General features: G+C 38.1%; 1 protein-coding gene across 1 annotated transcript in view; it reads right to left on the reverse strand.

Annotated features, from left to right (window-relative positions):
* The window catches only part of SLC44A5 (solute carrier family 44 member 5), a 216,229-nt gene extending 197,399 nt beyond the window's left edge, over positions 1-18,830 (reverse strand). Inside the window, exon 1 of the mRNA XM_018045539.1 lies at positions 18,795-18,830. The gene's annotated coding sequence lies outside the window, so the exon portion shown is untranslated. The remainder of the gene's footprint in view (positions 1-18,794) is intronic.

The raw sequence follows: 21,354 nt of genomic DNA on the forward strand, positions 1-21,354 counted from the left end.
CCATCTAAGGAGTTCAGGCAAGGGCACAGTGAATGAATAAGGGTTAGGGAAAATGATAGTTTTCATCATTACATAAATATGAACATTAACTTTTATAAAACAAAAAAAAAGAAAATTACCTTTAAAGCTATAGTTGAGTAAAAGACTTCTGTTGAACTTAAGAATAAACACTACTAAAGAAAAATAGCAAGAATTGGTCAATTTATCACGAGTGCATAAAGCATTTTGGTAGCTGGTGATAACATCTCTTCTACTTCCTAATATCACCCAGAGGTTATTTATGAGAACAAAATTAAACTGCTTACCGACTCTGACTTTTACTACCACTCAAGATGATAGAAGATAATAATCACTGGAAAAACATCCCTATTCCTGGGTCTCAAATGTAAGAACAAAAACATACTTTAGTGCATAATTTCTACCCACAAAGCATCATGACCAACAAACAAAAACTGCAGATGGAGTGCACTATTAGAATCCGTATCATGCGGATGCCTCTACTTATAAGACAACCGGGGAAAAATTGTGGTAAACTATGGTTTTTAACCAACTGGTCAAACTAGTCGCTTATAACGACCATCAGGGAAATAGCAGTCATCAGGGATACACAACCTATTTCATGATCCACTCTAAACTGTTAAATCTACTCAGAGAGAGAGCAAAAGAGAGAGAGACTGATGTTCTTTCTTCTTAGTGCCGCGGGTGGGGGTGTGTTACAGAACCAGATATTCACTTGGAATGGATGCCTGGGGACTTATCTCACTCCTTCCTGGAGTCCTGTCTCCTTGGATCAAGTCAAAGATAAAATAGCCTGGTTTTTATACTTGCAAAATCTATAGAACATATGTGAGGCAGAAATGCCCATGAAGTTTTTTTCCTCTTAGAATGGATTTTTCACAGAGTAAACATATTTTAAGTTCAATGTCAAAAGAAAACTTTGGGGGTTTATTTCTGTTACATTCTGCGCTGATTTAGTTAAGGGAGCAAAAAAACTAGGGAAGGGAAATCCAGCACGAAAGACAACGACTTGACTAAATAATCTGCCATGGCATTGTGTATGTGTGTTAGTCACTCAGCTGTGTCCAACCGTTGAGACCCCATGGGCTGTAGCCCACCAGGCTCCTTTGTCCATGGGATTCTCCAGGCAAGAATAATGCAGCGGGTAGCCATTCCCTTCCCCAGGGATTGAACCCTGGTTCTCCCGCACTGCAGGCAGATTCTTTACCGTTGGAGCCACCGAGGGAACCCTGACAGGCCATGGCAGTAGAAAGATGAAACTGAAGATTAAATCTAGACGTGAAGGTCTGTTAGCTTCCGTTCCAAAAGCATGAGAGGTTTAACTGGTTTTCCTTTCTCTTTTTCTATAAAAACAACTAAATACTCTGAATATTAAGTTTAAAGAATATTTTTAGAGCACTGGAGAGCTGACAAAACAATGAAGAAATGCCAGGCTCAAATCAAAGTGAAAGTGAGAACCCTGAGAGAGGAGAATACAGCTAAAGTCATGATAATCCCAAATCATGATAATCCCAAATCATGATAATCCCATGATAATCCAGGCCAGAGGCTGCTCAAGATGAGCAGGAAAGTCAAATAGGCAATCATTCCTCTGCTAAGCTGGCACTTCAAAGGACTATACTCTCAGAATAAAATGGACCTTACCCTTCAGAAAGTTACCATGACACTGAGTAAGATGGGCAAAAACACTCTCATTTGAATTTGCAGTATATGCAAAGTTAATCTGTATGGGTTCCTAAGAAACTGACAGACAATTACAAACTTCTGTTCAAATTCATCTTTATTCTAAGAATTCTCACAAATAATTTTCTAATGAAATAGGCACCTCACAATTAAAAAAGCAAATTATATAAGGAAACAAGACAAAACACACACACACAGATATCAACAAACAACAAAATTTGACCATAAAGTCTTTAAACATTTAAATCATTAGTCCCAGATTATAAAACAACTATGCTCACTGCTTTTCATAAATAAAAAGACAAGCTTAAAATTAAATGCGAAAAAGTATATAAAATTATTCTGCAGATTTGAAAATGAATCAAATCAAATCTGGAAGTGAAAATACAGTAAATGAAATGTAAAACTTAGTAAGTGTGATATCAGATTAGACACAGCTGTAGAGGCAATTGGCAAACTAGAAAGTAAGTAAACATAGACTATTCAGAATGTAGCACAAAGAAACTAAGAATGAAAAAATATTAAAGTATAGTTGATACACTGAGTACAGAGTGAGAAGTTTTACTATATGTCAAATCAGATTTCCAGAAAGAAAGATAGAAATGGTGGAGAGGGACAATGGAAGAGCACAGAAGTCTACATCTAGAGACATCTAGTGTCCCTATGTCATGTTCTCCAAAAAAGGGTGATATAGAGACACTTTTCAGAAAAAAAAAAAAAAGCATGAAGGCTTGCCATTAGCAGCATCTCACTGAAATATAGTAAGTATATATATTCCTGAAAGAAGAAACAGAAAGTCAGATGGAAGGTCTTTGATGAAAGAAATCTAAACACCTAAGAAGGGAGAACAATCAGTGGCTATAGAAAGCAACAATAATAGAGTATGTGGGGTTATATAAAACAAGAGAAAATTATGACAATTATAGAATGTAATCCAAGACTTGAAGTATTGTACACTTTTTGTATTCTGTAAATAGGAAATAAAATATTAATGAGTTTTAAATTTTAATGAGTATGCATACTATAATATTTTAAAAAGCAGAATTGGTAAGCATTACTTTGAAAATATTATAGGAAGGAAAATGGAATAAGAAAAACTAGCCAATCCAGAATCAGATAAGAAAGAGAAGAAAATCTTTACAGAACAGTTAAGGCAATGAAAAAGTACCATGCAGGTTTCCTTTGTTATCCAAAAGCAGAGCATTTCTATGAAAATTTTAGTAAGCCAAAATGGCATTAAGCAAAGAAGCAATTACCATAGGACACATCTTGCTAATAGATGCACAAAATAAATTGAGATAAAGCACTGATGCTCACAGGCACAGTTTAAACCTGTGGCAGTGTGATGCTGAGACACTGAGGAAGGAGCCTCGTATGCCTCTCTTGCTGCCTAGAATGCCTGCTGCCTCTATAAGAGGTGCATTGCAAAACAAGTGCTGAATGTTATTTCCACTTTTCATCTCTTTTTATAAAAGTGAAAATCATCTTCTGATATCTTTCAGTTACTGAAAACAGATACAGATATAGGTCTGTCATAAAAAACAAAGAGGTGCAAAGTGAACTTTTGAAGAGTATGGTATACCTATATAAGGTGATGCATATTTCAATGGACTGAATCCTTGTGTCCTACTCAAATTCATATATTGAAGTCCCAGCACTCAATATGATACTATCAGGAAGAAGGATCTTAGATGAAGTCATGAAGGTGGGACCCCCACAATGGGATTAGCATCCTCATAGAAAAGGAAGGAGAATTTCAGGTGGTACAGTGGTGAAGAATCCATCTGCCAATGCAGGGGACGCAGGAGACGTGGGCTTGATCCCTTGGTTGGGAAGATCCCCTGCAGTAGGAAATGGCAACCCACTCCACTATTCTTGCCTGGAGAAGTCTATGGACAGAGGAAACTGGCAGGCTATGGTCCAAGGGTCGCAAAGAGTCAGACATGACTGAACACCTGGACATGCACACATGCAAAAAGAGGAAGGCAGACCAGAGCCAGCTCCCTCTGCCATGTGGAGACACAATGAGAGGGCAAACATCGTCAAGCCAGGAAAAGGCGCTCACCAGGAACCAAATTGAACAGCGCCTTGATCTTGGACTTTCCAACCACCAGAATTGTGAGAAAAAAAGGTCTGTCCTCATAGAAAAGCCACCCAGTCTGATATTTTGTTGTAGCAGAAAAGACATATATAAACTCAAATATATTAAAAATTACAAATGGACAAAATGTGCCTGTGAGAAATAAAAATTTTCATACTAGGTAAAAAAAAAATCCAACTATATGCTATATGCATATCCAAAAATAAGAATATAAGAAAGTTGAGGTAAAAGGATGAAAAAAAGATATGGCATATAAATCATAACCAAAAGAAAGGAGTTGTACATAGTCTCTGAAAACAGAAATTACAGTGAAAAGCACTACTAACATAAAGAGGGTCACTTCATAATGATAAAAGTTTCAATTAACCAGAATGCTGTAATAGTTTCAATTACATGAAATTAATGAAATTTTAAATGTACTTGTATAGAACTACCAGAAAAAAAGACAAATTCACATAGTAGGATATTTTAACATGCTTTCTTAGTAGTTTATCAAATACTATGATAAAACAGGTCATAAAACCCCAATGGATGTACATTCTTTTCAATAAATGTGATAGAACAATGGATATACACAAAGAAAAAATAATAATCCTTTTGGACTGCTACCTCACATCCGACACGAAAGTTGATTCCAGACAGAAAAGTTTTAAGTGAAAGATAAAATTATAAAACCTCAGAGAGACTTATTGAGCAATAGGAAATAAAAAGACTAGATAGAAGGGAAATGAATGATAAATTTAACTACAACAAAAGTAAGAAATTCTGTTTTCAAAAGACTCACTAAAAAGTGGGATAAGACATTCACAGAGGATGCTAGTAACACCGATAACACTGAGTTACTAATACCCAGAGTATGTAAGGAAATCCTATGGTTCAAAGAGGAAAAGACCAAGCAAAAACTTCATGGAAAAGTGAGCAAAGGACTTGGGTAGGAACTTCAGAGGAAGAAATCAAAATGGTCAATAAATAATAAAGTAGTATTCTAGAAACAGTGAAGACTTTATTTTCTTGGGCTCCAAAAACACTGCAGATGGTGATTGCAGCCATGAAATTAAAAGACACTTGTTCCTTGGAATAAAAGCTATGACAAACCTAGGCAGCATATTAAAAAGCAGAGACATTACTTTGCCAACAAATGTTCATATAGTCAAAGCTATGGTTTTTCCAGTAGTCATGTATGGATGTGAGAGTTGGACCATAAGGAACGCTGAGTGCCAAAGGACTGATGCTTTTGAACTGTGGTGTTGGAGAAGACATTTGTGAGTTTCTTGGACTGCAAGAAGGACCAGTCAGTCAATCCTAAAGGAAATCAGTAGTGAATATTCATTAGAAGGACTGATGCTGAAACTCTAATACTTTGGCCACGATGCAAATTGCTGACTCATTAGAAAAGACCCTAATGCTGGGAAAGTTCAAATAAGGAGAAGAGGATGACAGAGGATGAGATGTCTGGATGGCATCACTGACTCAATGGACATGAGTTTGAGCAATCTCCAGGAGATGGTGAAGGACAGGAAAGCCTGGTGTGCTGCAGTCCATGGGGTCACAAAGAGTCGGACATGACTGAGCAACTTAACAACAATTCCATTTCATTAATAATAAGGCAAATATAAACAAAAACCACAAAAAGAAAGAAATATATAACCCCCAAACACTTGTAAAAAGTAAAAAGCTTGATAATATGATGCTGACAGAAGATGTGGAATAATGAAATCTCATACACTGTGAGTGAGAAGGAAAACTGGTAGAACCACTTTTGGACAAGTTTGGAAAGTTGTTTTATTTATTGTCTGTCTTTTCCATTTGAATATAAGCTCTAAGAAGGTAAGGGCTTTGTTTTATCCACTACTATATGCCCTGCCACTCTGAACAGCAATTCTGAGTCATCGCAGCTGTGGATTAAATATTTGTTATGAACAAATAATGGAATGTCACCTAGAACTGTCTTTTTAGTTATCTGTGCCACTACTCTTTATTCACTCTCTAGCATAGACAGGCCAGTTCAGCTTTTCATAATGCTGCGCATGCGACTATTGACCAGAACACACCATAAAACTGACTTAAGAAGTGTTATGCTTTCATATTTTAAAAGCTTGACTGCCTGCCAGATTTCAAACTTGCCTTCTACAGAAGAGACAATGAAAACAAATTCACAAGTCAGGGGGAATGTGTACAGTTCTCAAGCACATACCTGCCAAAAGACATTTCCTACTGCTGAGGCAGCCAAGGATGGCTGCAAACTCTAGCCTCAGGTTCATCAAGAAGAAATAATAGTTTAAACCGGGGTTCTGCAACAAACTAGAGGGGTGGGATGGGTAGGAAGGTGGAAGGGAGGTTCAAGAGGTGGAGGATATATGTATACCTATGGCTGATTCATGTTGATATTTGGCAGAAATCAACACAGTTCTGTAAAGCAATTATATTTCAATTAAAAAAAATTAAAAATAAAAGAAATAATATAGGGTAAGATTTGCCACACTCTTCTAAGAATGATTCTTCTTTTACAGTTTATTTGCCTCAAAGGCCTGTAAAGTAATATATGACTTTTCCTCCTATTAGTAATTTTTGAAATAAGTGAATTACTTTAGAGAGATTTTAAAGTTTCTACTTCTGAAGAACACATATAGAGTCTACCTGTAGAATCACTGCAGTTGTTACTTTAGCCATTAAATTCACCTGGTTATCTCAGTGCAGTTGGAAAAGGCTCTCAGAGGATGGAGGTGGCATCCTTTAGAGCAGCTTTATGTAGAGGTTAGCACAGCTGTGCACAAAGGGGTGTTTAAGGCATTTTGAAGATAACTCAAGTTATAGCCCAATTCCAATCATTTCCAAGGCTTTACTATTAATGGGATGATGCCTAATTTAAGGTTGATAGCTGTTTAGTCACTCAGTCATGTCCGATTCCCTGTGACCCCATAGACTGTAGCCCGCCAGGTCCCTCTGTCCATGGGATTCTCCAGGCAAGAATGCTGGAGTGGGTTGCCATTTCCTTTTTCGGTAGCTAGAAGAGCTCAAAATATCCACTGGTCATCCAGTGGTCCAATCAACTCTTGAGTTCTTAATTAAAACCTTCTAGGTCTTCTCTTTCTTCCAGGAACTCTCTATAATTTCTAAGACTTTTATTTTTGACTCAGGTCTATTAGGTAGCTCTACATTCTCAAGTAAAAAGTATTGGACAGAATCTTTTCTATGCCAAGATGATGAGAGTCTGCTACTATCTCCCACTTTTCTGTTGTTTAGCTGTTAAGTCATGTCCTACTCTTTTGTGACCCCATGGACTATAGCCTGCCAAGCTGAGTCTATTGGAGTTTCCAATCAAAAATACTGGAGTGGGTGGTCATTTCCTCCCCCAGGGGATCTTCCCAACCCAGGGATTGAACCTGCATCTCTTGCTTGACAGGCAGTTTCTTTACCACAGAGCCACCTGGTAACTCCCTCTTCCACATAGGCCAACTTTAAAATCAGTAAACAAAGACTGAGATATACTCCCCCATTACCTCTGAAACTTATATCTACTTCTTTTTATTGAAGTACAGTTGATTTACAAAACTATGTTACTTCCAAATTATTGCAAAGTAATTCAGGTTCTTTTTCCATTATAGGTTCTTTTCCATTATAGGTTATTACAAGGACGAAAGTGAAAGTGAAAGTGAAGTCGTGTCCGACTCTTTGCAACCCTATGGACTGTAGCCTACCAGGCTCCTCTGTCCATGGGATTTTCCAGGCAATAGTACTCGAGTGGATTGCCATTGCCTTCTCCAGGGGATCTTCCCAACCCAGGGATCGAACCCAGGTCTCATGTATTGTAGACATATGCTTTACTGTCTGAGCCACCAGGGAAGTCCATCTTGTAGATTACAAGTACATCTACTTCCTAATGGTCACTCCTCCCCACTTTAATTGGTTAGAGTCACAAGTGAGAGAATAGTAAGATGTGCTTATTTATTTACCAATACATATTTAGTTAAAACTTTTAAATTACGATATTCTGTTTTATAAACAAAAATTTCCGACAATAAAATATTTCCCCAAATAAAACCAGTGTTGATGCACATGAAGAAATAAAAAGTTCTTAACTGATTTAGAAGACACCTGTATAAAACAATTAAAAACTATGTTGTTGGTTTTATAACATAAAGAGATGCAATAGAGAGTCACACAAGAAACAAAACAACAAAATTTATATTCAAGTCCTAAGTCTTTTACTCAGTATGTAACTTTGAACAAATTTTGCCCTTTCATACCTTAGGTTCTGTAAAAGGAAGGATGCAATCAATACACTACCTATGCCATGGCTTGAAAAATCAAGTGAGATCATGAGGTGAAGTCATTTATAAAAAGTATGAGTTATTTCCATAAATGTGAGAAAGCATTATGATTATTACAGTTTTACCTTAACTATCATGTGTAACGTGTCCGATACATCATAGATCCTCAATAAAAATTGTCCTTCTCCTTCCCCACTGATCTCCTAACAGGCCAGCTCAATTTTAATTCCCATATCCATGCCACTCACTCTGCCTTCTCTTACTTTACTAGTGAGACTTGAGAGAAAGGAAAGGATCACCTTTACATCTTCCTCTGTTGGCTTTAGCATCTGGTACCCTTCCAGCCACCAGAATGACCAAATGTGCCTTCACATAGCTCAGCTCCAAAGCCTCCTGAACTCGGAGGCTCAGGCAACCTGGAATACTCTTTACTGATTTAGTGCCCATAAAATATAATGTGTCCTGACCAAAAAAACAAAAACAAAAACAAAAAACACTTCCCTTTAAATTGATTTTGACCTCTGAATATTTTTCTCTGAGTATTGAATTAGCACTCAGTTGTGCCCGACTCTTTGTGGCCCCATGGACTGCAGCCCACCAGGCTCCTCTGTCCATGGAATTCTCCAGGCATAAATACTGGAGGGGGTTGCTATGCCCTCCTCCACAGGATCTCCCAACCCAGGGATCGAACCCACGTCTCTTGTGTCTCCTTCATTGGCAGGCAGGTACACTACCACTGAGCCACCTGGGAAGCCCAAGTATTGAATAGAACTGATTTTATTTCACTTGGGCACTTTCACTGTGGGGCTCAAGTTGAATAAAAAACAAAGCTCCTTCTGTGAAGGAAATCTCAGTGTAGAAGTAGGAATACATCAATACTGTAACTCAGGAACAACACCAAGAGTGCTCGAAGGTTAGTATAACAAAGGCCTTGGAAAATGTGAAGGAAGGATGATTCACATTCTGCTGAAAATGCCAGGAAAGTCTTCAGATTAAGAGGTTGGCCTTTGAGCGAGATTTGATGAGAGCCTGGGCCCGGTGGGTGAAGAAAGGAAAATCTGGGATGGAGAAATTCAGTGCGTCAAGGAACTAGTGAATCACTGTGTAAATATGGTGATAGCTAGCTTAGAGATTTATTCAGATCAGCTAGTTTTATCTTTCTTACTAATTTAAATTTAACTCTGTTCTCAAATCTCATTAGAAAAACCAACAAGCTTGATTGAATACGTAATGTCACACACCATTTCCAGAAAACCCTCTCCAGAACTTCAGAAGTTTAAAGGAAAACAAACTTGCCTTTAAAATTTAATATGACTTTGGGGCTTGCCTGGTGGCTCAGTGGTAAAGAATCCTCCTGCCAATTCAGGAGACATGGGTTCAGTCCTTGGTCCACAAAGATCCCACACGCTGTGGAGCACCTAAGCCCATGTGCCGTAACTATTGAGGCTGTGCTCTAGAGCCAGGGAGCTGCAACTGCTGAGCCCATGAGCCCTACAGCCCTTGCTCCACAGAGAAGCCACTGCAACGAGAAGCCATGCAGCGAAACTAGAGAGTAGCCCCTGCTTGCTGAAACTAGAGAAAAGCCCATGCAGCCAAAATAAATACATTCTGATATGACTTTTACACTCATCTGTTTCTAGTTCACTGCTTCTTAAACACACACACACATACACGCATACGCCCACCATTCTAGATTGTTTCTTTGAAAGCTTTTCACTCTATGCGCTACTTTATTTCATATGAGACACTGTACCTGATTCATAGTTTAAGTCCTTAGTAAACATCCAAAGAGAAGAACAGAGCAGAAAACAGGTAAGAGTTTGAGCAGTCAAGGTTCTCCAACAGATTCTTTGGGGGGAAAAAATGCTTGAAATGGTGTAAATCAAGATGTAGTAAATAGAGAAACAGAGAACAGACTGTGGTTGCCAAGGGGAATGAGGAGGGATGGAGGGGGACGCTGGGGTTGCAGATGCAAACTATTATATGTAGGATAAACAAACAACAAAGCCTTACTCTATAGCACAGGGAACTATATTCAATATCCTGTGATAAACCATAATGGACAAGAATATGGAAAAAATGTGTGTGTGGGAATATATATATATATATGAATCATTTTGCTATACAGCATAAATCAATACCACATTGTAAATCAACTATACTTCAATAGATTATTTTAAAAACAAAACAAAAACATGCAGTGAATATGTGAAGCAAAGAGGAAACTGGTATAAGCATGCATGTCAAATTTAGTATATTTAAAGTAGCGATAGAGATTACTGGGCCAATGGTATACTTTATAAACTTCAGACTCAATTAAGATGTTAATTATATAAAAAGCCAAATTTTTTGCATTGCACCTGGACATCATGCTCCCTGTGCTTAAGGAATACATTGGTTTATACGTTTGCAGAAAAGCATTTAACTAGGTTTATAAAAGTTTAACAAATAACTAACAATTTTTTGAATATTTATTTAGGCTAGCCTAAACACCCAGGTATTTGAGTAAAATGTCAGTATTATCAGGAAATGTTGCTTTAACCAGAATTATCTTACAGAGTAACCAAGAAAAAAAAAGTCCCCCTGCTAAGTATCACATTTAACAAGACCATCTGACCAATCAGGTGAAGGTTCTTATCATAAGCACTGACTTGAGTAATTATTCGTTCTGAAGTCCTAATGAGCTCTGACTTAGGTGGCATCAACTCAGGTTTTCTGGAAGATGTGTTTGTAAAATCTACTTTAAGTAGGTCTCTTGATATCATAACAAAACTAACTTTGGTTCTCCCTTTCTCACATGCCATCATATACACACCAATGCACACACACACACATGACACTCACAAATTCAGGACAAATTGGTATTTTGAATGCTCAAAATAAAATGTCCTGAAAATGTATACCAAGAAGTTAATTGTTATTGTTTATTATTATTTATTGCAGCTCACTCGGTAAAGAATCTGCCTGCAGTGCAGGAGACCCGGGTTTGATCCCTGGGTTGGGAAGATCCCCTGGAGAAGGAAATGGCAACCCACTCCAGTCTTCGTGCCTGGAGAATCTCATGGACAGAGGAGCCGGGTGGGCTGCAGTCCATGGGGTCGCAAAGAGTCAGGCATGACTGAGTGACTAACTCTCAGTTCAGTTCAGTTCAGTCACTCAGTCGTGTCCGACTCTTTGCGACCCCATGAACTGCAGCACGACAGGCCTCCCTGTCCATCACCAACTCCTGGAGTTCACCCAGAATCACGTCTATCGAGTCAGTGATGCCATCTAGCCATCTCATCCTCTGTTGTCCCCTTCTCTTCCTGCCCCCAAATCCTCCCAGCATCAGAGTGTTTTCCAATGAGTCAACTCTTCACATGAGGTGGCCAAAGTACTGGAGTTTCAGCTTTAGCATCATTCCTTCCAAAGAAATCCCAGGGCTGATCTTCTTCAGAATGGACTGGTTAGATCTCCTTACAGTCCAAGGGACTCTCAAGAGTCTTCTCCAACACCACAGTTCAAAAGCATCAATTGTTCAGTGCTCAGCTTTCTTCACAGTCCAACTCTCACATCCATACATGACCACTGGAAAAACCATAGCCTTGGCAACATGGACCTTTGTTGGCAAAGCAATGTCTCTGCTTTTTAATACGTTGTATAGGTTGGTCATAACTTTTCTTCCAAGGAGTAAGCATCTTTTAATTTCATGGCTGCAGTCACCATCTGCAGTGATTTTCGAGCCCCCAAAATTAAAGTCTGACACTGTTTCCACTGTTTCCCCATCTATTTACCATGAAGTGATGGGACCAGATGCCATGATCTTCATTTTCTGAATGTTGAGATTTAAGCCAACTTTTTCGCTCTCCTCTTTCACTTTCATCAAGAGGCTTTTTATAGTTCCTCTTCACTTTCTGCCATAAGGGTGGTGTCATCTGCATATCTGAGGTGATTGATATTTCTCCCAGCAATCTTGATTCCAGCTTGTGTTTCTTCCAGTCCAGTATTTCTCATGATGTACTCTGAATATAAGTTAAATAAGCAGGGTGACAATATACAGCCTTGACGTACTCCTTTTCCTATTTGGAACCAGTCTGTTGTTCCATGTCCAGTTTAACTGTTGCTTCCTGACCTGCATACAGGTTTCTCAAGAGGCAGGTCAGGTGGTCTGGGATTCGCATCTCTTTCAGAATTTTCCACAGTTGATTGTGATTCACACAGTCGAAGGCTTTGGCATAGTCAATAAAGCAGAAATAGATGTTTTTCTGGAACTCTCTTGCTTTTTCCATGATCCAGCGGATGTTGGCAATTTGATCTCTGGTTCCTCTGCCTTTTCTAAAACCAGCTTGAACATCTGGAAGTTCATGGTTCACGTATTGCTGAAGCCTAGCTTGGAGAATTTTGAGCATTACTTTACTAGCATGTGAGACGAGTGCAATTGTGTGGTAGTTTGAGAATTCTTTGGCATTGCCTTTCTTTGGGATTGGAATGAAAACTGACCTTTTCGAATCTTGTGGCCACTGCTGAGTTTTCCAAATTTGCTGGCATATTGAGTGTAGCACTTTCACAGCATCATATTTCAGGATTTGAAATAGCTCAACTGGAATTCCATCACCTCCACGAGCTTTGTTCGTAGTGATGCTTTCTAAGACCCACTTGACTTCACATTCCAGGATGTCTGGTTCTAGGCGAATGATCATACCATCGTGATTATCTTGGTAGTGAAGATCTTTTTTGTATAGTTCTTCTGTGTATTCTTGCCACCTCTTGTTAATATCTTCTGCTTCTGTTAGGTCCATACCATTTCTGTCCTTTATCGAGCCCATCTTTGCATGAAATGTTCCCTTGGTGTCTCTAATTTTCTTGAAGAGATCTCTAGTCTTTCCCATTCTGTTCTTTTCCTCTATCTTTGCATTGATCACTATGGAAGGCTTTCTTATCTCTTCTTGCTATTCTTTGGAACTCTGCATTCAGATGCTTGTTTCTTTCCTTTTCTCCTTTGCTTTTCACTTCTCTTCTTTTCACAGCTATTTGTAAGGCCTCCCCAGACAGCCATTTTGCTCTTTTGCATTTCTTTTCCATGGGGATGGTCTTGATCCCTGTTTCCTGTAAAATGTAATGAACCTCCGTCCATAGTTCATATGACACTCTATCTATCAGATCTAGCCCCTTAAATCTACTTCTCACTTCCACTGTATAATCATAAGGGATTTGATTTAGGTCATACCTGAATGGTCAAGTGGTTTTCCCTACTTTCTTCAATTTAATTCTGAATTTGTCAATAAAGAGTTCATGATCTGAGATTGAATGGTTCTATGAAGACCTACAAGACCTTTTAGAACTAACACCCAAAAAAGATTTCCTTTTCATATAGGGGACTGGAATCCAAAAGTAGGAAGTCAAGAAACACCTGGAGTAACAGGCAAATTTGGACTTGGAATACAGAATAAAGCAGGGCAAAGACTAATACAGTTTTGCCAGGAAAATGCACTGGTCATAGCAAACATCCTCTTCCAACAACACAAGAGAAGACTCTACACATGGACATCACCAGATGGTCAACACCGAAATCAGATTGATTATATTCTTTGCAGCCAAAGATGGAGAAGCTCTATACAGTCAGCAAAAATAAGACTAACTCTAACTAACTATTATTTTTAAAAGGAATTCTGCTTCCTGAGGGATATGCAACTATAATAACATTTTCTATGTTTACTGTGTCCACACTCTGCCACAATCTACCCTATAACAAAGAGGTTTATGTACAGAACATGAAGTGTGCCAACGAGTTATAAACACATTAAATTCTGTCAGCAATACTAAACTACAGTTCAATGGAAATTTTCTTTGCAGGCACACATTTCTCTTATTCTTATGGTTTTATGAACAATATTCAAAGAAAGCAAGAGCGATTCATTTCTGTCTTCTTACCACTTATATACTTTGGTATAAAATAAATAATTGTATAAGTATTACATTAACATGGGCTTCTCTGGTGGTTCAGATGGTAAAGAATCCGCCTGGAATGCGGGAAACCCGGGTCCGATTCCTGGGTCAGGAAGATCCCCTGGAGGAGGGCATGACAACCCCACTCCAGTATTCTGGCCTGGAGAATCCCCATGGACAGAGGAGCATGGCAGGCTACAGTCCATGGGGTCACAAAGAGTTGGACACAACTGAACCACTAAGCTCAGGTTAACCAATTACTAGGTTTCCAGTTGGTTAGCCATGACCTGCTTCCAGCTCATATTCTCAAACCTCAATTGCACTTTCCCATTTAAGCAATCCAGTTTTCTCATCAAGTTCCGAGCTGCTAAGATACTATTTATCTATGTTTAAAAGTAAATTGAATAGCTTAGCTTTTTTTTCTGCTAAGGGTGGTTCTAACTGAAGAGCTTTCTTCAATAAATAGAAAAATTATATTCCTCAGTGTTCCACCCTCTGGTGTTAAGGCAGGCCTAGTCATCTGGAAAAGAATGTCAAGCTCAAAAATGAACATTATAGGGTCTCCTTCATTTTCAGGAGAATAGAAAGAATTTCTGGGCTCTTTGTATGCATAGGCTATAATGTACACTTATGCCTGTCTACATCTGAAATTACTGTTTTAGAAAGAAGTGTATGACATTTTAAGGATTTGTTTACTGGAATTTCTTTTACTTTAAACAGTTCCCCTCTTTTATTACTTTTTTCATCTCTTCAACTAGCCTCAGGTAATATGTTTTTCAGATGCTCTCAAGCATTACAAAAATATTCAAGGATGTGTGCTTATAAATGCCTAAAGGTGCCCCATTCCATGCAATTTATAGAGTACTCCTTACCTCTTGTTCTTATGCTAATGTGCTTTGCTCTCACCTTATCCTACAAGAGTAAACTAAACTGGGATAAAATGCAAACATAAAGTTACACAAGTAGAGAAATAAATGAGTGGGAATTCTTGGTAATATTCAAAAATATATTAAGAATCTCTGGAAACATAAGATAGGAATCGGGACCAATTTTGCAACCAGTTTTGCTTTATTAGGAATCCTAGCTATCTGGTTACAAAAGCAAAGAGATACTTATTAATATTTTTAAGCTTTTAGGGGAAATTTAAGAATATTATGGAAGCCTAAGAATAACCATATCCCTCAAATTAAAAGCATAAAGGCTGAAAAACATGGTGTTGAGAGATCACAGATTCTAAGCTCTGGGTCTAATCCTGGCCCAGCACTCACAATATGAAGGAAGCCCTTTAAACCCTCTGAACTTCAACCCTTTACCTATAAAAAGGAAGATACTGAAGATGATCCTCAAGGTTCCTTCAGGCTCTAAACCTCTGGCATATGGATGGATCCTGAATAAATGCTGTTGAATAAAAATGCCTACAACTGCCAAAAATCAAGAGATTGAAAATGCAGACTACAGCCTACCCACACTGCTCTGATCCAAAGTAGACAGAATATAAATCCACTAGAAAACCAGAGTCAGCCTCATAAACTGTACAGAGCGGACAGAAGGAATAACATTCAAACCAGAGCATCCCTTCTAGAAGCTGCAACATACAGTTGTAGTCAGAACATTCAATCGAAATTCAGAGATGAACCTTGGTTTCCTGTAGAGATCAAACAGGAATTTGAGCACTGCTCGAAAGAGAAGCTTTGACATGGGATCTGAGTGAGAATGAGGGAGCTATTGAAAGGAATCAATGCTGACAGAGACAGACAGAAGCAGGAATGGGAGGGAAAATGTAATTTCCCTGTGTAAGTAATAAGAAATGAAGTGTTTAACAAATCTTGACTGAATGTAGTTTGTCCCCATGAACTCCTTAATAGTATGACCAGTTATGTTGGTTATATGAATGAATATTCTGCATGTGCTGTAAAGAAGACCTAAACTAAGAAGTCTGTTGGGAAAGAGGATTGAGGCTGTGGTCTCAGTCCCATGTGGAGAAATCACTGCAGTTTTCCAGTTGGATCCACTTTCATCAAATACTTCAAACTTCTCTATCCACTTATGGGCAACAAGGATATGCCAATGGAAAATTACAGGCTCACCTCATTTCCTAAGGTGGGAAAATCAAAAGTTTTTTTTTTTTAATTACAAAGTCTTTTTTAAAATAGAAAACTTTATGCAATTTGTATCAGATTTTTACTGTGCTAGTTTTCACAAGTTACTTAACCTCTCTATGCCTCAGTTTTCTCAACTGTAAAATGGGGGAAATGAAACCAATCTCAAAGACTAGAGCAAGTAAGTTCACATATGTAAAGCAATTAGAACAGTATCCAGCACATAGTAAGTGCTATGAAAACATTTTGTTGTTACTGTTGTCATGTCAACCCACCAAAAGACCCAAGTAGTGTTCTAAAATCCATGACATTCAGCCTTCCTGATTCTCAAGAAAATGCCAAAATGAAAAGACATTTGGGAAATAAAATGAATGCCTTTCCTGAATAGCCACCTTTGAGGGTGAGGGGTGGGGAGTGAAGTCACTCAGTTGTGTCCGACTCTTTGCGACCCCATGGACTGTAGCCTACCAGTCTTCTCCGTCCATGGGATTCTCCAGGCAAGAATACTGGAGTGGGTTACCATTTACTTCTCCAGGGGATCTTCCCAACCCAGGGATTGAACCCGGGTCTCCCGCATTGGAGGCAGACACTTTAACCTCTGAGCCACCTTTATCTATGTTTAATATTAATAATTTGGAAGAGTAGGCAGGCGAAGTCCAAACCATTTCAAGAATTATGCAAGATATATACATTTCAGTTACTTAAACCAACTTATCAAAAACTAAAATAAAGGATGTCTTGCTGAATAGTGTGAGGAAATCATATATTGTAATCAGTTTCTGCTTCCAAAGGCTCTTGTTCACATAGATGTGGAATAGCTGATTGCAACATTCTGTGCCAAGAGGCATTCAATGCTATAGAGAGAGAGGAAGCCAGCTTGGGTTGCCAAGTGAAATAAAAGCTCCAAGGTAAGGAGAGAACACTTTCCCAGAAGTTAGAAGTCAATCTGACATGTTTTGCCTGGAAAACATGTGTCCTTTGCCCTTAAATTTACATTTGCTCCCTGCAAGATGCCTCTAGGCTTTCTGGAATTACCACTTGAAGTCAAACTTGCTTTAGCAATAATTTTCCATTGTTACAGCTATAGCTAAAACTGATAGCCTGACTGAAGGAAAAAAAAAAATGTAGCAATTAAAAGTACAGCAGAATATTTTAACCCTGGCATTTTAACACTGTGGAAACATAATTTGACCCAAATAAAATTAGATTAGGTAGAAATTATCCTGAGAAATAAAACTAACAATGCTAAAGATAGGTACATAAATATGTACATATATACATACATATTTATATATAAAGGGTTTTTTCTTCTTTTTTAATAAAAAAGGTTTGAAGAATTGAATATTATTTTTATTTAAAAATTCTATTGAAACTTTTCATGGATGCAAATTACTTTATTTTAATTAAGAAGACAAACAAGGTTTGCAAATGAAAAGGTAACTCTGATCATGCATAGATGCATGCTGAGTTGCTCAGTCATGCCCAACTCTGCAACCCTTTGAACTGTAGCCTCCCAAGCTCCTCTGTCCATGGGGATTCTCCAGGAAGAATACTGGAGTGGGTTACCATTTCCTTCTCCAAACTGATCATACTGAGCAGTAAAACAGGATTTTGAATTATGATACATTTTTAGTCAGAATAACTGACTGACTTCTGGTAGCCCCCAAAGGCTTGACTTCTATTTTTCTGTAAGGTAGGAAAAAAATATCTGCTGACACAGATGTTTTCCCCACCTAAGGTTAGAAAATCACAACTAGAAATGTATAATATAGCTTCTACAAAAGATTATATTACCTACTTTTCTACTTTATAGGATCATGTGTGATCAAATAAAATCTGTGTGAGGGAACTTTGAAGAACTATAAAATGCTATCCAGTATAATAAACAATAGAATCTACACAGGTAAAATTAAAGTATACAAGAGTCCAAAAAGTGGGTTTGAGAATAGAGGTAAGAAGGTACAGAAATGCTCATCTTTTTAGCTGATGATTTGGAACCCAAGTGATATTGGAAGTCACAGCAGAAAAGTACTCATCTGTAGCTCTCAGGGGCAATGGGAGTGCATACATGAAGAAAAATTCTTAAAGCCTGTGTGATTCAAACATTCATTTGTATGAATCACTGAGGATCTTGTGAAAGTGCAGATTCTGATTCATTAAGTCTGGGGCAGGCCTTGAGATTCTGCATTCCTCACAAACTCCCAGGTGGATAACACCCAGGCTGTTGGTCCACCCATGGAGTAGCAAGACTTGACTATCAAGGGCTGACTGAGGAGCAAATCAGGTGTTACAAAATGAAGAGGACTGGCTAAGACACTCAGGGCGTCATGAAACATCCAAGAAGATTGATAGTGGAGATCTTGATCAGGAAAAGATATAAATAAGACATGTGTCAAAATCATAAACTGAGATGGAAGGACCAGAAGAAATCAACATGTGTCAGATGAACTGAAGTCAGGAAACATAGTAGAGATATGATGCTCCTCCTTGGGGATTCTTTAATAACTCTGAAGAGAGGGAATTCCCTCAGGAGGTAGAAATCAGCCACATGAAAGAACCCAAAAAGTCTTCATCAGCAATTAGTCTTTATCAATTAAATATTAGGCATTCCCAGAGTTTGAAAGAATTATATATTCGCAAAAGTCTGTCATAAAGCATTCTTAGACAAACTTAATACTTAGCAACAGACTGACTTACCATATTTGTCACCCTCCGAGCGAGTGTCTGATCGTTGGTCTCCTAGAAATAAGCACAGAGGGCAAACAAATCTTTATTTTTAGCAGTTGGTGTCTCTGGAGATCAATACCTATTTCTCCCTGCCCTAAAAATCCTAGTCCTTAAATTTTAATACACAGAATAACATAAAGTCAGTTGGACTGGTGAACTGATACTTAATACCTGAATTCACTGATAAAGAGCACCAAATTTTGAATTAAAAAAACAAAAATTGCATGCAGAGAAAGACGCGTACTGTATTTTTTTCACTTAAATCCAAAAAATAAAACAAATGTCAAAGAATGTAACAAAATAGGAACAGGAACTCATAGATACAGAGATCATAGTAGCAGTTATCAGAGGGGAAGGGGATCGCAAGAGGGGAGAAGTAGGGAAAGGGAGTTAAGAGATACAAGTTACTAGATATAAAATAAAATAGGTAATAATTTTAAATCATTACCACAAATCTTACAAATAACACTTTAAATGTTAAAAAAACCTGCAACCTTGTAAGGCCTGTAATGGAAAAGAATCTGAAAATATATATAATATATATTTAACTGAATCATTTTACTTTACACCTGAAAGTAACAGCATTGTACATCAACTATACTTCAATAAAAAAATTTTTTTTAACTGCATGAAAATGCTGGAGGTAAGAGGTTTTGGCATGGGGAATAAAGCTATTAACTCTTGCATTTTTATCCAAGCCTTATACACCTTAGATGATATACAGACAGTCTTGCAAAATTCAGCACCAAAAAATGAGGCTCTTTATTTACTTTCATTTTACGCTAATACTTATTCCTTAGAAGGAACATTAGTCCTAGAAACTTAATATGCATTGAATACTTATTAACTACATGCAGAATAGAGAAAAGAGATGTAATTTGAATTTAGCAGCCACACTTTAGCCATGTTACACATGGCCTTTGGCTTTCACAGAAAGTCCTACATGATATTTAATAGCATAGCTGGTTCAATTTGGTAGGTAAAATTTAGGGTTATTTGTAAGGAAGAAAAAAAAGGTAGCAAGCTCTATGTTGAACAATGATAGATACTAAGGCTGTAACATTCAAATAATTCTACACACATATTAAACAAAAATTTTAATACTTTTGATAAGCACCCCATTCTTTGGTGCTTTATCAGATTTGCCAACCCATTAATCAATGCTGTTGAAAAGAATTCCCACTGTAAACCTGGTGGGCAGAAATGACAACACTTGGTCTAAGTTCTAACAATAATGAATCATTGAGTCAGAATTGTGATAAAGATTCAAGGGAAAGTGAATATGTATAAGCTGTGTTCACTTGCAAAAGATAATAATGATGATAAGTAGAATAGCAGATGACACCATCCTTATGACAGAAAATGAAGTAGTAGTAAAGAGTCTCTTAATGAAAGTGAAAGAGGACAGTGAAAAAGTTGGCTTAAAACTCAACATTCAAAAAACTAAGATCATGGTATCCAGTCCCATCACTTCATGGCAAATAGATGGAGAAACAGTGGAAACAATGGCAGACTTTATTGTTTGGGGCTCCAAAATCACTGCAGATGGTGAATGCAGCCATGAAATTAAAAGACACTTGCTCCTTGGAAGAAAAGGTATGACCAACCCAGACAGCATATTAAAAAGCAGAGATATTACTTTGCCAACAAAGGTCCATCTAGTCAAGGCTATGGTTTTTCCAGTGGTCATGTATGGATGAGAGAGTTGGACTATAAAGAAAGCCGAGAGCCAAAAAATTTACGCTTTTGAACTATGGTGTTGGAAGAGACTCTTGAGAGTCCCTTGGACTGAAAGGAGATCCAACCAGTCCATCCTGAAGCAAAACAGTCCAGAATATTCACTGGTGATGGACAGGGCCTGGCATGCTTCAGTCCATGGGGTCTCAACTGCAGCGAAGAGTCAAGTCGGACATGACTGAGCTACTGAACTGAACTGACTGATAGTAATAAAATTATTGTCATTAAAAGAAGAATTAGCTATTGGTGCTGGAGAGAACTCTTGAGAATCCCTTGGACTGCAAGGAGATCAAATCAGTCACTCCTAAAGGAAATCAACCCTTAATATTCATTGGAAGGATGAATGCTGAAGCTAAAGCTCCAATACTTTGGCCACGTGATGCGAAGAGCCAACTCATTGGAAAAGATCCTGATGCTGGGAAAGATTGAGGGTTGGAGAAGGGAGCAACAGAAGAAAGATGGTTGGGTGGCATCACTGACTCAATGGACATGAGTTTGATCAAACTCCAGGAGACAGTGAACAGGGAAGCCTGGCGTGCGGCAGTTCATGGGGTCACAAAAAGTCAGACATGACTGAGCAACAACAACAAGCTATTGAAACAGCAGTGCCTGTTCCTTCCCACAGGGGCCATTTTCAGCACCTATAATTCACAACTAGCTAGAAGAACACTCAGTAATTAAACACACAGGCTGACATTTTTCAGTAAGACTCTCCCTTCCATCCACCCCTTAGGCTCCAGATGCCAGGAAGAATTCCAGGCACTCATGAAAACCTTTGAATTTTAGGCCCTCC

This window comes from Capra hircus, chromosome 3, assembly GCF_001704415.2.
Source record: "Capra hircus breed San Clemente chromosome 3, ASM170441v1, whole genome shotgun sequence".
Classification (NCBI taxonomy): Eukaryota; Metazoa; Chordata; class Mammalia; order Artiodactyla; family Bovidae; genus Capra; species Capra hircus.